A 14,331-nucleotide genomic window follows, 5' to 3' on the forward strand; every position below is an offset into this window, starting at 1 on the left:
AAGAGTGTGCATCTGTTAAAGGAATTCAAAGATTTCCGATTAGAGCATGTTCCTCGGTTACATAATGGAGAGGCTAATCGGTTGGCCCAGCATGCCTCGGGATATCAACCCATATTGAATATGTTATTGGCAAATGAATGCCGATGATTGGAGAAAAGAAATCATTGATTATTTGAACGATTTGTCTAAGAAGGTTGAGAGGCGTGTTCGGTTTCAAGCTACCAAGTATGTGCTCCTCGAAGATGAATTATATTATCGAACAATCGATGGAGTTCTTCTCAAGTGCTTAAGTGATGATGAAGCTAAAAGTTTGATGGGAGAAGTCCATGAAGGAGTGTGTGGAGCACATCAGTCGGCCTTTAAGATGAAGTGGATGATTAGGAGGAATGGGTATTATTGGCCAACCATACTTGAAGACTGTTTTAAATATTTCAAGGGATGTCAAGGAAGTTAGAAATTTGGTAATGTTCAGAGGGCACCCGCATCAGCCATGAATCCCATTATTAAACCTTGGCCGTTCCGAGGATGGGCTATTAATCTAATCGGCCAGATTTACCCACCATCAAGCAAAGGGTATAAGTTTATCTTGGTTGCCACCGATTATTTCACCAAGTGGGTTGAAGCTATTCCTTTGAAGAAAGTCACATTGGCCAATATGATTGATTTCGTGAAAGAGCATATTATTTACCGATTTGGCATTCCTCAAACGATTACTACCGATCAAGGTACCATGTTCTCATCGGGAGAGTTTGATGAATTTGCAATCGGCATGGGAATTAAAGTGTTGAACTCTTCTCCTTATTATGCTCAAGCCAATGGGCAGGCCGAAGCGTCTAACAAAGGAATTATTAAGCTTATCAAGCGGAAGATTGAAGAAAATCCTAGGAAGTGGCATACGTTGTTAAATGAAGCTTTATGGTCATATCGAATGGCTTGTCATGGGTCAATCAAAGTTTCACCTTATGAGTTGGTGTATGGACACGATGCTGTGTTGCCATGGGAGATTAAAACCGGATCTAGGCGACTATCTTTTCAAGATCAGCTGACTGCCGATGACTATGCTACCTTGATGAGAGACGAGTTGGATGATTTAGCAGGGCATCGTCTGAGGGCTTTCATGAGTATAGAAGAAAATAAAAAGAGAGTTGCCAGATGGTATGATAAGAAGGTGAAGGCTAAGGAGTTTGCCGATGGAGACTTAGTATGGAAACTAATCTTACTGATCGGGACTAAAAGTTCAAAATTTGGGAAGTGGTCTCCCAATTGGGAGGGTCCCTATCAGATAAATCGATTTGCTCCTGGCAATGCCTATATTTTAGAAACTCTCGAAGGAGTTGAATTTCCTAGGGCGTTGAATGGCAAATACTTAAAGAAGTATTACCCAACTATATGGGTCGATGCATAAAGAGTTTAAGTGCCGATAACACTCCTATCGGCTGGATTGAAATGTATCTGAAGCTGAGTACGGTGTTTTAAAAGAGGCCGATAATAGTCCTATCGGCTAGACCAAAGTAATCACCAGTTTTTTAAAAAGAAAAGAACAAGACACACCGCCGATGAAGAGTTCACATGTTTAGCAGAGCTTGGATTGCCGATATGGCGCGCAGACGAATTTGATCGGCTTCTTCTATCTCCTTCATGTCTTCATCGGCAGAGCCCTTCACTGGCCTCAGCTTCTTCTTCATCTGCAGTGCCTTGCGGGCTTGGACGTTTCGCTCTTGTTCAAGAGTCTTGATCATATCGGGCAGCTGGCTTTCTTCCTGTTGAGCTTGGGACAGAGCTTCTTCTACTTGTTTAAGTTCCGCTAGCAGAGCTTCCCTCTTTGCCGATAGGTTAGAGATCTTCTGTTTCAGCGTATCTTCGGAGGATTTTAGAATGCTAGATGTTCTTATGCTTTTCATCGGCAAGATGCTTCACTTTCATCACCTCTTCTGAGAGCTGGGCATAAGTGGCTCTATCGGTAAGGCGCTGAGCGGCCTTTTGGTACTGCAGCTGACGACTCTCTAAGTGTGCAGCTTGAAAAAGAATCTCCTCGGCATCGGCAGGGAATTGACCTCTGAGAGCCTTAAACAGAGCCTTGGCTGGATCAGAGTCATTGACCAATTACGCCATATCTTGATGAAGTAGGGCCGACAGATCCTCCAGCTTTGCTCTGATCTCTACCGATGAGATCCCAATCGCTTGGGAAGAACTTGCTTCTTCGCCTTCATCATTAGAAATTTCAATAGCGAAGGAGAATAGACTGTCAGGAGAATCTTGTTCCTGAAGGAGGACAGGAGATGGGTTATTTAGTGACAAAATATTAGTAAAATACAGAATGATAATCAAATAACTTACTTGTTTTAGGGCGATTTCTCGCCTCTGGCTAGTTGAGGCCGATGGCACTATGGGTTGATCGACTGGAGTTGCCGATGGAACAATGTCAGCTGATAATTAACAGAGGTAATTATAAAATGGAAAAGTAGGTTCATCGGTAATAATTTCATAGAGAATATGTTACCTTGAGGGGGTGGAATACTTGTCTGAATCGAGGAAACTACCGATGCTATGATTAAGCTTGCTGGATCGGCGGTCTGCTCGTTTATGTCAGCCAATGTTTCTTCTGGCTGAGGTTCTTCTGGCTAGAGTTCTTCTAGTTGGGGTTCTTCTTGTGGCTGAGGAGGAGACGGTGCTTGTTGTGTCTGAGCTTCTGGAGAAGAGGGGGACGATTCAACTGGGATCGGTGTCCTTAGAGGAGGGGGAGGCGTTGCTGTTCTCTGGCGCTTCGCTTGTGATCTGGTACTCTTGAGACCTTTTCTCTTTGGTTGGCTGGACTGGGGGGCATCGACAGTCGTACTTCTGGTCTTTGCCGTTTCCAGTGTGCTGATACAATAATGAAAGCTTTATGAGTACAAGTGTAGCAGGGTATTGATGAGGTTTTGATTGAAATAATAAAAGTTACCGATGAAGTTCCCATGCTAGCCGATGTGTCCTGAAAAAATTGTGTGAATGTACGAATGGAATCGAAATAAGTTGAGGAATTTAAGAATTTACCTTGAAAGCTTGTGCCAAAGCGGTGGCAGCTAACGACGGGGATGTTTTCGTTCGCTTGGGGGTGATTTTCTTGAGACGCACACCCCGGTGCATTAAAGCAGCCAAGCTTGGAGCGTTGTTGCCGATCAAAGAGATCGGGCCCAATGGAAGGAGTTTGATCGGCCTGCCGCTTCTGCTAACTAATGGTGGCGTATCATCGACCTGTATAAAACAAAGTAAGTAAGTTACCGATAGAAAATGGGAGTGAAAGGATTGAAACATCGGTTAAAATGCTTACAGTATTATCGGGGACCTTGTATTTGTGGTCGATCATACCACGATATGTGAGGGCCGATCTGCAGAACAGATGCTCTTTCCACTCTTCCCACCACTATTTGTATGCCTGAGTAATGAAGAGAGCTGAGATCCAAGCTGATAGATCGACATCTGTATCGGCATTTGGCGAGAGTTGGGCTATTCTGATCCACTCAAGATTGCTGGTGATGGTTTCCCTTGGCCTTACCACATTGGCGTAGCAAAGTGCAATCGGCAGCTGTCCAAAGGCTAGCTGATGAGCTAGTGCCGATGTGTTGTAGAACTCATAAGTCAGATTGGAAGCTTTCCCACTGCCAAAGAAATTCACTGGTATGGCCCTTGGGGTGATAATTTCCATCATGACATCACGGTCCTTGTTGAGAGCATCATTGAAGGGATGGAAGGTTAGGGGAAATCTGGTGTCTGGATCTTCATAAGGCATCCAAGCCCTCTGTTCCCTAGTCAGACCTTCATATAGAGTCTGAAAGAATCAGCCAAAGTTCAGAGGGGAATGAGTCGTAATCCTCGGCTATGTCCATAGGGAAGCGCTGTGCAAAGAGGTTGAATTCAAGGCGCTTGTGCATGAGGAGATTAAGCCACATGTTGATAAACCACCAAGGACCCCGTAAGTTGCCGATGGTTTGGCTGAGCAGAAGTTTCCTGGCTACCTGGTGGAGGAGGTGATAAATATAGCCGAGCAGGTATCGGCCAAGAGGAAATCGGCCGCCATCGGCTAATCTTTCTACTGTCGATAAATAAACAGAAGTTGGTCCTGCCGATCGGCCACAGAATACAAACTTATCCAGCCACATATTCAGGAAAGTGGTCTGTTCCTTTGCATTAACAGGTCCTGTTCTTCGATACTTCTGAATGTACCCAGGCCAACCGCCGATGGCACGAGTTCCTACCTTAGAACTGGGTTTGGTGTCAAATAGATGGCTGTTATCAGCAGTGGATATGTCTAAGCCGGTGAGCATGAGCACATCGGCAAGTGTAGGAGAAGCAAGGCCATGGCCAAACAAAAAAGCATTGAGTGTGTCTGACCGAAAGTACGAAGCAGCAATTAACATTGACTCATTTCTCTCCATATCGGCAAGAGACAATCTGATACACTGGTCTAATTTCCGCTCGCCCCATTGAACCTCGTTTGAATGACTGACTCTTAGGATCCAATCCTTCCATCCCTTGGTGGGACTGGGCCACGAACGGAAGGCATCTTTCCATAGATCTAGGGAAATTTTTTTAGCTCTAAAAGGGATTCTGTTTGTTTTCGCGTTTATTATATCGGTGGGATCTGGGTTTCCTAGCGGACCAAGACATTGGAGATGAGGTTGATCGGTAGGAATTATGATCTTATCGGCCAAATCCTAAAAGTTTTGAGGATAAAAGAAAGAACAAAAAGAAAAATAAGTATTCAGTAAAAGGGATTGCGGATGAACAGGAATAAAGTAGAGGTGCGGAAAAGAAGGGTAGTGAACTGACCTCAGGCACGATGAAGTTGATGGCCATTTTCTCGCAAGGAAGAGGATCTTAGACTTGGGGGATTGGTGAAGAAGGCCTTCGTTGAAGTTCTTGGAATCCTCGGGTGGTGCCGCCGCCGTGAAATTGGATTTTGGGCTGTAGAATGACGAGATGGAGAAGGAGTACCGGAGAACGAAGTATTTATAGGAAAAACGGGCAGGGGCAAATTTGAATTATCTCTTTGCCGCATCCGTGAAATCCGAGGGTGTTCAGGTGGATATGGTAACAGTTTGCACGGTAATCAAGGGATTGCACAGGTGATTTGACGGCAAGCGGTCATGATTTTGGAGATATTTCACTATACGAGATCTCCTAGTCGGTCCATCGGCAGTTCCCTCTAACGGTAATATTGCAGATGGGCGCATAAAGGGAAGGATTCGATTCAGGAGGTTGAGGAATTCGAGGGATCTGTAGGAGAATCGGGTCAGGGTTGTTCGGATTTAACAGCCGATTACCAAATTGGGAGAATTAATTGCGGAAAGGCATCAATACTGCAGAGAATTTCGGAGCATTAATGGTTTTATACTCCGAAATTGGGGGGCATGTGTTGACACCGTTTTGGGACACGTATCTTTTGATGCGTACCTGGAGTTAATAAAGAATAGATCGGCAGATGAAGCAACGGTAACTTGTCTATAGGGAAGTTGCCGATGAAGGTGGTTGCCGATGAGGAAGTAGTTGAATGAGACTAAGTCCAGAGGTGGTGATGTGTTCATGCCGATGATCAGTATTAGTGTTTGCCGATGGCCACAACAGGAGGTATGCTGATGACTCTGAAGGAAAGCGTGGAGATTGCCGATTGATCTGTGGCGGTGCCCCGGTTGGTTACAAGGGGGTGGTTTTATGTTTTCCTTAGTTATTAGAATTCATTTTGTGTACGGGTTCTGTTTAGTTTGGAATTCGAGTCCTAGTCGTGTCTGGTTGTAGCTCTTTGGATAGGGTATATATATAGACCCTAGGGCAATGTAATGAGACAATCTATCAATCAATCAAACACAAGTTTTTACTCATATTCCAGCATCCACTTTTTCGATGACTTCGTCATATTTTCTTTTCTATTACGAGTTCTTAGGAATTCGTCGACTTAAGCTCGGCGTGTTCTCAAGTTCCGCGTGATCACCCTTGGCCGTGACATCCGGGCGCATTGCTGTTGTCGGGACCAAAGTGGTCGAGTTACCACCTTTATCGATTGTGAGGTCAAATCGGCTGGCACGCCTTAACGTTTAAATCGGGTATTAGCCCTTTGTGTTTGCAGATCAGTATTTATCCAGAGTATCGTATTTATATTTTTACCACTAGGAGAAAGAGTGCATCTGACTAACCCGGTCTATTACTACTAACCTTTAGGCTACAAAGAATGTTTCTCGATGTGAGTGATAAATAGAGAAGACTACAACCGTAATCTCTTTCTAACCTTGGTAAGGATGATCTACTGTTCTATTGGGGAAGCTTACGGAATCTAGACACCACAGAGGATGTTCAACCCGCACCTATAAACCCTATCCTTCTTGCTAACGAGATATGGTTTGCAAAGGTAACTCGGGAATGTCACGTTCCTCGCTACTACCACGGTCTAGCTAGTCAGGGAATATCTATGAGTATCGTAGCCTAAACACCACGTCTACGCTAGAGATGATTACTCTAAACTCTACGCGAAGAGATTAAAGTAAACTCATAAACCAAAGAACAATAAAACAAGAACTTACTAGAATTTAGAAGTCAAAATACTGAAGAATCCTAGGAGCAAGCTTTGGGTTAGGAGGACTTGATCCCGCAGGTACAACCTCGGAGTAGACACCGACAGGCGGGGCTTCCTCCGATCTACACCTCCACTCTATCTCTCTCAATCTAGTAGAAACTAGAAGATCTATTTCTACTCACATTGGATGCTAAGCCCAAAAAGAAATTTTATTTAGATGAGAGGTATTCCTTCGAGGGATCCTCTCAACCCTATGATGAACTTGTCTCCTCTAGGGGCCAGGGGTTCTGGTTTTATAGTCCCCTCAAGTGAACGTGAGCCATTGGATCAAACCGACATTGATTGGACGGTTATCCTTGATCCTTTAGGTCGGTGGAGCGTCGTCCGCGAAAAGAGTTCTCATTGTAGTACAGGAGGGGGCGGGCGCCCTGGTCCTCAGGGTGGGCGCCCTGGGCCAGGCCCCGTTCGGCCTCCGCTTTGTTCCCGTGGCTTCTGGAGTCTTCTAGATGGTAGAAAATTGCGCGGTGCGTTGATATCTCTATGTAATCCCGACATGTGGGCCTTTCTTCCTTATTTCCTGATAACCCCCTGCAGAAATAGATAAACAACAAAACTCGTGGAATTCTGTCAGATCAAACCCTAATTCTAGGTGTTGTTTGCATATTGGTCCTTTCTCTTGTTTATTTAATAATTAAAATTGATACTTAAGAACCGTCAACATCATCATACAGGAACTCATCATGCAACTTTTTTTTAAGATTTTCGAAGATAAAATTCTCCAGAATTCTAGCATCTCTAGGAAAAGATAAACAATAGCTCAACCTTCCCATATAATATCCGTTAACGACTTAGACTTTAGATCAAGTTCTCTTCCCACAAGTTCTGGTTTTAGAGCAAGCTTTAAATTATAATAGTTATGCCTAAACTCGAGAGAGAGCGCTTCAAATTTGAAAATTAGGCAGAGCAACTATTCATCATATTCATGCTAGAGTTTATTATTAAGATTAAGTTTAGCATAGCCACTTGATTTATTTAGTTAGCAAACTAAGCAAAACTATATATATAAGCACAAAATCTTTATTTGGGTTTTTATGATTATGTATCTTTTTATTATGTGAGTAACGTATAAACGCGAGTAGAAACACTTAGTTGGATAAATGGGGGTGCTCTCCCCCAAGCTGGATTTTGACGTAATTGCTTTTGACGCAGCTAGCAGGTGGCAGAGGTGTATTTGAATGTCGGCAGCGCCCTGACAGCGATTAGGATGTCCTCCGACTGCTAGTCTTCTTGATCCTTCAATTATGTGGAGCTCAAGTAGACAACAAAGCTTTGTGGAACTAGTTAAGTGTTAGCATAAATATCTAGCCTTTATCATGTTGAGCCTCCTCAATAAATGTTACTCTCTTTGGTACGATCACAATCTTATTTTTATATTTTCATTTTTATAGAGCAGAAAAAATATTTATTTTATTTTTATGCCACCATAGCGAATGTACTTATGGGTTTTATGCCACTCGTATACTCACATGGGGCTTATTGTTTTTTCACATTTTTATTTCCTTTTTAAGATAGTATGAACATGATTAACTAAACAAGCAATTTAAGGAAAAGTAAATAATTGAAGAAAAAAGGGATAACTACCAAGTTTACCTCTTGGCACGGTGTTCGGTGTTTTTAAGTCCTCCGAACGGGACTCCCTGTGTTCTCAGTCGTCCTGGAATTCGCTGGATGGCGTAGACGGTGGTTCTGGCGGCGCCTCCTCTTCTATTACAACTCTCTTCTCTTTCCACACCTGATTTGGTGCTTCCTGTTTAAGATGTATATCTTTGGACCTTATTACCTCTTCTTCGTAGTCTACCCATCCGTCCTTAATGATTTGCCTCCTCTAGTTTCAGTTGTGTTGCCTTCTTCTCATCCTAGTCTGCTTAGAATCTTCAACTATATAATTAGAGTCATGAAAGTAGCGGCCTACCTTCTCAGAGGGGAAGTGCATGTGGACTTCTCCGGTTCCAATGTAGATGATAGCTTTGACAGTGCTGAGGAACGGTCTTCCAAGGATGATGGGTGGATCGTACTCATCTTCTCCCATGTCAATGACGTGAAAATCTGTATGGACAAAATGGTTGTCTATTTTGACAGGGACATCAGTAACTATACCTTCGACCTTTCAGAATGTCTAGTCTGCCATCTGGAGCTAAATGTATGTTGGTTGTAGGGGCATGGTTCCATACAGGAACTGATAAGTGACTGCGGCCATTATGTTGATGCCAGATCCGGTGTCACATAGGGTATTCTAAAATGGTATCCATTGATTGTGCACTCGATGCTTGGAACACCCGGGTCATCCTTCTTGATCACGAAAGGCGACTTGAGTCGACAATCTTGACCTCTGTGAATTGCAGTGACCATCTTAGCTGATTCGGTCCATACTTGCTTCTTGTTCTTGTTCCTCCTGTTGGTCCTCTTTCTTGGTTCATATTGGGGTTGCTCTGGGATTTGTGCAGTCTTGTTCTTGAAGGAAAATGTCTCCTTCCTCCCCTTGATGTTGAAGTTGATCTTCGCAGCACTAGCATAGATGACAGCTCCCGAGGTGTTCAGGAATGGCCTCCCCAGGATGGTGGGTGACCTCTCATCGACACTGGTCTCTATCACCATGAAATCTACTGGGACGTACGAGGTACCAACTCGGACACAGATATTCTTCAGTATTCCTTTTGGGAAGCTCAGTGTCTGATCTGCAAGCTGCAAGCACATGGTTGTCTCCAATAAAGGACGTGTAAAGAATTTTTCATACAATACCCTGGGCATAATATTGACGCTGGAGCCAAAGTTGCAGAGTGCTTGTGGGAAGTCCACCATGCTGATGGAGATTGGGATGACGGGGCATCCTGGATCACCTCTCTTGACTGGCAGAAGGTCATTATGTACTTCTCCAATGGGGCTACTTCAGTAGTTACCTGCATTAAACATGTCTACAAGATTTGCAGATTATAATCCTTCCGATTGTGATGGTATACCGGGGTTAGTAGCAGCAACAGCAACAGCTATTTGATTCAACTGAGATTCAATCATTTTGTTGAAGCTAATCTAGTTCTTGATGGCAGTAGAAAAATTATCCATTCTATGATTTATATTTTCGAGCATTTTATCATTAGATGCCAATTTCTTAGACAGGTTATCCGTTAGCATTCCTTGATTAGACACTAACTCTCTTAGGGGTGGAAAATTATTATTATGGTTGTAAGAATTGTTACCTGAGTAGTTACCTGAGTAGTTAGGCCTCTGTTAATTCCAACCTTGATTTTGTTGAGGACGGTTGTAGTAGTAGTTGTTGTTGTTGATGTAGTTCACGTCCTCATGCACCTCAGGGCACTGATTGCCTGAGTGTCTAGTATCTCCACACTCCTCAGAAGTCATGTGAGAGTCATAGACATGCATGACTTCTCTTTTGTCTTCAGCTTTGTCATCGAGCTACTTCATGAGCAGGTCCAGCTTTGCAGACAGCATGTCTACCTCCATGGGCTGGTGCATACCTCCACTTTTCTTGCATGTCTGAGTCCTCTCCTCATTCCAACCTTGGTTGGACGCCATCTTCTCCACAAGGGTTGTGGCTTGTGCTATGGTGAGTGACAGGAATGCTCCTCCGGCTGTAGCATCCATGGTTTCACGGGTGCTATTGCCGAGCCCATGATAAAACGTCTGCATCTGCAGCCAGCTCTCCATTCCATGATGGGGACATTCTAGGATGTAGTCTTGGAAGCGCTCCCATGTATCTGGAACGGATTCATCATGTTGTTGCTGAAAACTTGTAATCTTCCCACGGAGAGCATTGGTCTTGCCCATGGGAAAGAACTTGGCCAGAAAGTTCATGGAGTAGAGTGCCCACGTAGTATTCTTCTCACTTGTTGCGTAGAACCACTGCTTTGCTCTCCCCAACAGTGAGAATGGGAAGAGGCAAAGTAGTATGGCGTCTCTGGGAACTTCTAAAATAGTAAATGTGCTGCAAATCTCCACGAAGTGTTGGAGGTGAGCACTAGTGTCTTCGTGTGCCTTCCCACAGAACTGATTTGCTTGCACCATGTTGATGAGCCCAGGCTTGAGCTCAAAGGTCCGGTCGATGTCCACAGCAAGTCCAGTGTGGATGTTGTCTGTGGTGGGAGCTGTGAACTCGTGGATTGACTTGTTCGCCATGGCTTCAAACTCCGATGACAAGTTCTGGATGAAACTTCAGCGATCTTCTTGATTTGATGAAGCTTTGTGCTGAAGTATTGACGATGAAACTTTCTTGACCTTGGCTCTTGTTTTTCTGATTATTGCTCGGGGTCATCAACAAAATTTTCTGGAAGATGTCTTCTATTTACACATCACCCTACATAAAATAATAAAAATAGCAAACTACAGGGGTAAAGTTGTATGAGAGAATTGATTATCTCAATCATATTAGTGATGTAAATGATGACTCATTATTCCGTATTTATTCCTTATTAGTAAATCAACCTTCCCCGGCAACGGCGCCAAAAATGCTTGTTGGGCATTCTTAACGTCATTACCAAAAGTAGACTTAGTTTTCTATTTCTGATAACGGTGCCAAAAATGCCGAACCTATCCCTCATGCCACTTAAGCCAAGTTGTCATCCCCAGCATGACATGAGAGACGCGTTATTGAAATATGCAATTGCTCTTCTGAATAAATAATAAAAGGGATCTGCAAGCGCACAGATTAATATCGATGTGGCATTTTAACTAGGAAGTATTCTAGGTATCATTATTCATATTTTTACCACTGGGGAGGGATTACTAACACCAATGTTGATTGTGGAATGAAATATGGAACTGAGTATCATCACACGTGTAATAGAGAGCATTCATCTATCTCTTACATATAGGGATAAATGTCACATAAAATATAGATAAAGTATGAATGGTCACAAAGATAACTAATGTGAACAGCATAACTAGCCACATATGATAATGATAAGCACCTCAACAGATATTCTAGCAAGTCATTAGTATGGAATTAGGATGAACTACAAGAATATTACCTAAGTTATTCTTAACTATAAAGTCTAGCATATCATAGTTTGTGCAATTATACTTAGTAATCATTGCGAGACAGGATTACGCCCATGCATAGTGATATTATCAAGGAATATGAGAAATATAGCAATCACTCCCCGATAATAATGTTGCTCTGCCTACCCTATACACGGGAGGGGGACTATATAAGAATCAACGGAGGTGTCACCACCATGAACTACCCTGCGATCCGGCATATAGGGTATAATCGCAGATAAATACGGTATAGACACCACGCCTACACTATACTTATCATTTACCCATGGACCCGATGGATAAACACTATACGATCCTAAACATGTATATAATTCCAATCTAACTAAGCCAAGTATATAACCATGATTAACTAAGAACGATATAATTGCAAATATAAACAAGTAGAGCAAAGTCATAATCAATATATTGAAATAGAGCAAAGTCATATTCATAATATTGAAGAACAATGATGAACAAATGCAGAACAGTAGAGGAATTACCAAGAATCCTCTTGATAGATCCAGAAACCAATCAAAGATTGACTCCTTCTAGCTCTAATCCTATGTAGCTATGCTAAACTAGAGATCTAGTTGATGTGGTGGCTCTAGGGCTTGATCAGAGACTCTCCTCGGATGAATGAATGAATTAGGGTTTGAGAATGAGAATGAGAATGCCTCCTCCAAGGGCCAGGGTGCCTGCTTATATAGCCCTTCCAAATTAGCGTGGGCCGTCGGATCAAACCGATCTCAATCGCATGGTTTTCCTTAATCCTTTAGGTCGGTGGAGCATAATCCGTGAGGCGGGGCCTGATTGGCCGAGACAATAGGGCGGGCGCCCTAGGGGGGAGGGCGGGTGCCCTACCCCTAGGCCCGCTCGACCTCCTGTTCGTTCCCGTGGCTTCTGGAGTCTTCTAGATGATAGAAAATTGCCGCACACGTTAATATCTCTATGTAAACCCAATGTGTGGGCCTTTCCTCCATATTTCTTGATAACCCCCTACAGAAATAGACAAACACCAAAACTCGTGGAATTCTATCAGATAAAACCCTAAGTCCGGGTGTTGGTTGCATTTGGATCCTTTTCTTTATTTATTTGATGATTAAATTTGGTACTTAAGGACCATCAAAATTGGACTGTAGTCAGAGGGTCCTAGCCCCTATCTCATCTCGTTCTATGGTTAGTGTTCTGATGTTCTGAAATACATAACCTTAGAGTAATCTTGATTCCTATATCAACCTATAGAACACTTAGGAAAATTCCTCTCTTCCCAAGGACAAGCTTAGTGTCCTAAAACAAGAACTGTTTAGACCACGACACGAGTGTTCACCTTCCTACTATGCTACCCTTGTTAATTGAGCATAAAATTGTAATTGTCAAAATATTCCTTCGGGTATTCTTGTCATTAACCTTACCAGGTTTGGAGCAAAAAGACCGAAGGAGTGATAAATGCAAGGTATGCCCAACCAATCATTATGCAACATTGAATTACTTTCATCCAATCTTGATTTTTTCAAAAGTCAAGCTTGGGGGATATGCTTCCATTGATACATCTCTTGCCATGTTGCAACCTCATTTTGGTTTTCCCTACCTTTAGGATATGCTCAAATTGCTAAACATTAGTCATCATCTTTCATCACTATTTGAGTAAACATCTATAATGCTTTCATGTTACCTTTGTTTGCTATAGTATATGTTTAGGTTTGGAGTATTTCATAAATCTCTTAAATTAAGCATGGTGCGTAGTTTAGGAGTGGTAATCTTACTCTCAAAGGCTTTTTAAATTAAGCATGGTGCTTAGGTTAAAATGCCTTCTTGAATCAAATTAGACATGGTGTCTAGGCTGATTTTTGAGCCGATAGTATGCTATAGTAGATATTGGATATTTTGTTGGACTAACCCCTATAGGAAAACTTCTAATGCCAAAATGGGAAAGTCCTGAGATGAACTCACACTTGAGATGAAGAGAGACACAATAATTTTGCACAAGAGACACAACTCACTCATAGCCGCAAAGAAAGAAGGGTGCCACAAAACAAAATCCACAATCAAAGCACTCACTCCATGGAGTTGCATTCTCTTGTCAACCACTAATTATTAGGAATCAAGAAAAGATTGACAAGAGAAGAGCATGCAACATGTTGCACTCCCACCTCTCAGGTTGAGAAGCTAAGACATGAGGAAGGAAGGTCAACCCCTCTAGAGGATCCAACCAAGTTCTTCCACATCTCATGCTCCCATCGCTCCACATGCCGGTTTGCAATCTCTAAATTCACTATTACTTTATTTCTATTAGTTTGAATTAATTCATAATGCCTATATTTGAGAATCAAAACATAAGATGGGAAAATAAAATCAATCCTTTAGAAAGAAGTAATTGTGAATAATAAATGTGCTATGCTAAGTGAGGTCAAGCAAGTTCTTTGTAGCATAGAAAGTGACCCTTAGCTGTGTTAAAATAATGGCCTTGTCATTACTTGTATATTCCTTCGGGGATATGTTGTCCACTAATTATTTGCAGGGATAAAACAATAAGGGGAGCTAAAGGTCCAAGCTCAAATTAGACAGAGAACAAATAATGGCGTAAGAAAGGAGAACAACAAAGGAGACAAGTTGTTCATGAACAAGACACGTGACTTGCCAAGCAAGGAAAGTTTCCACAAGAAGTATGGCTTCAACATGTTTCAATACTAAAGGTACCATCTCTTGGTAATTGATCATTACTTCCAAAATAT

Source organism: Sorghum bicolor, chromosome 4 (genome assembly GCF_000003195.3).
Source record: "Sorghum bicolor cultivar BTx623 chromosome 4, Sorghum_bicolor_NCBIv3, whole genome shotgun sequence".
NCBI classification, from domain to species: Eukaryota; Viridiplantae; Streptophyta; class Magnoliopsida; order Poales; family Poaceae; genus Sorghum; species Sorghum bicolor.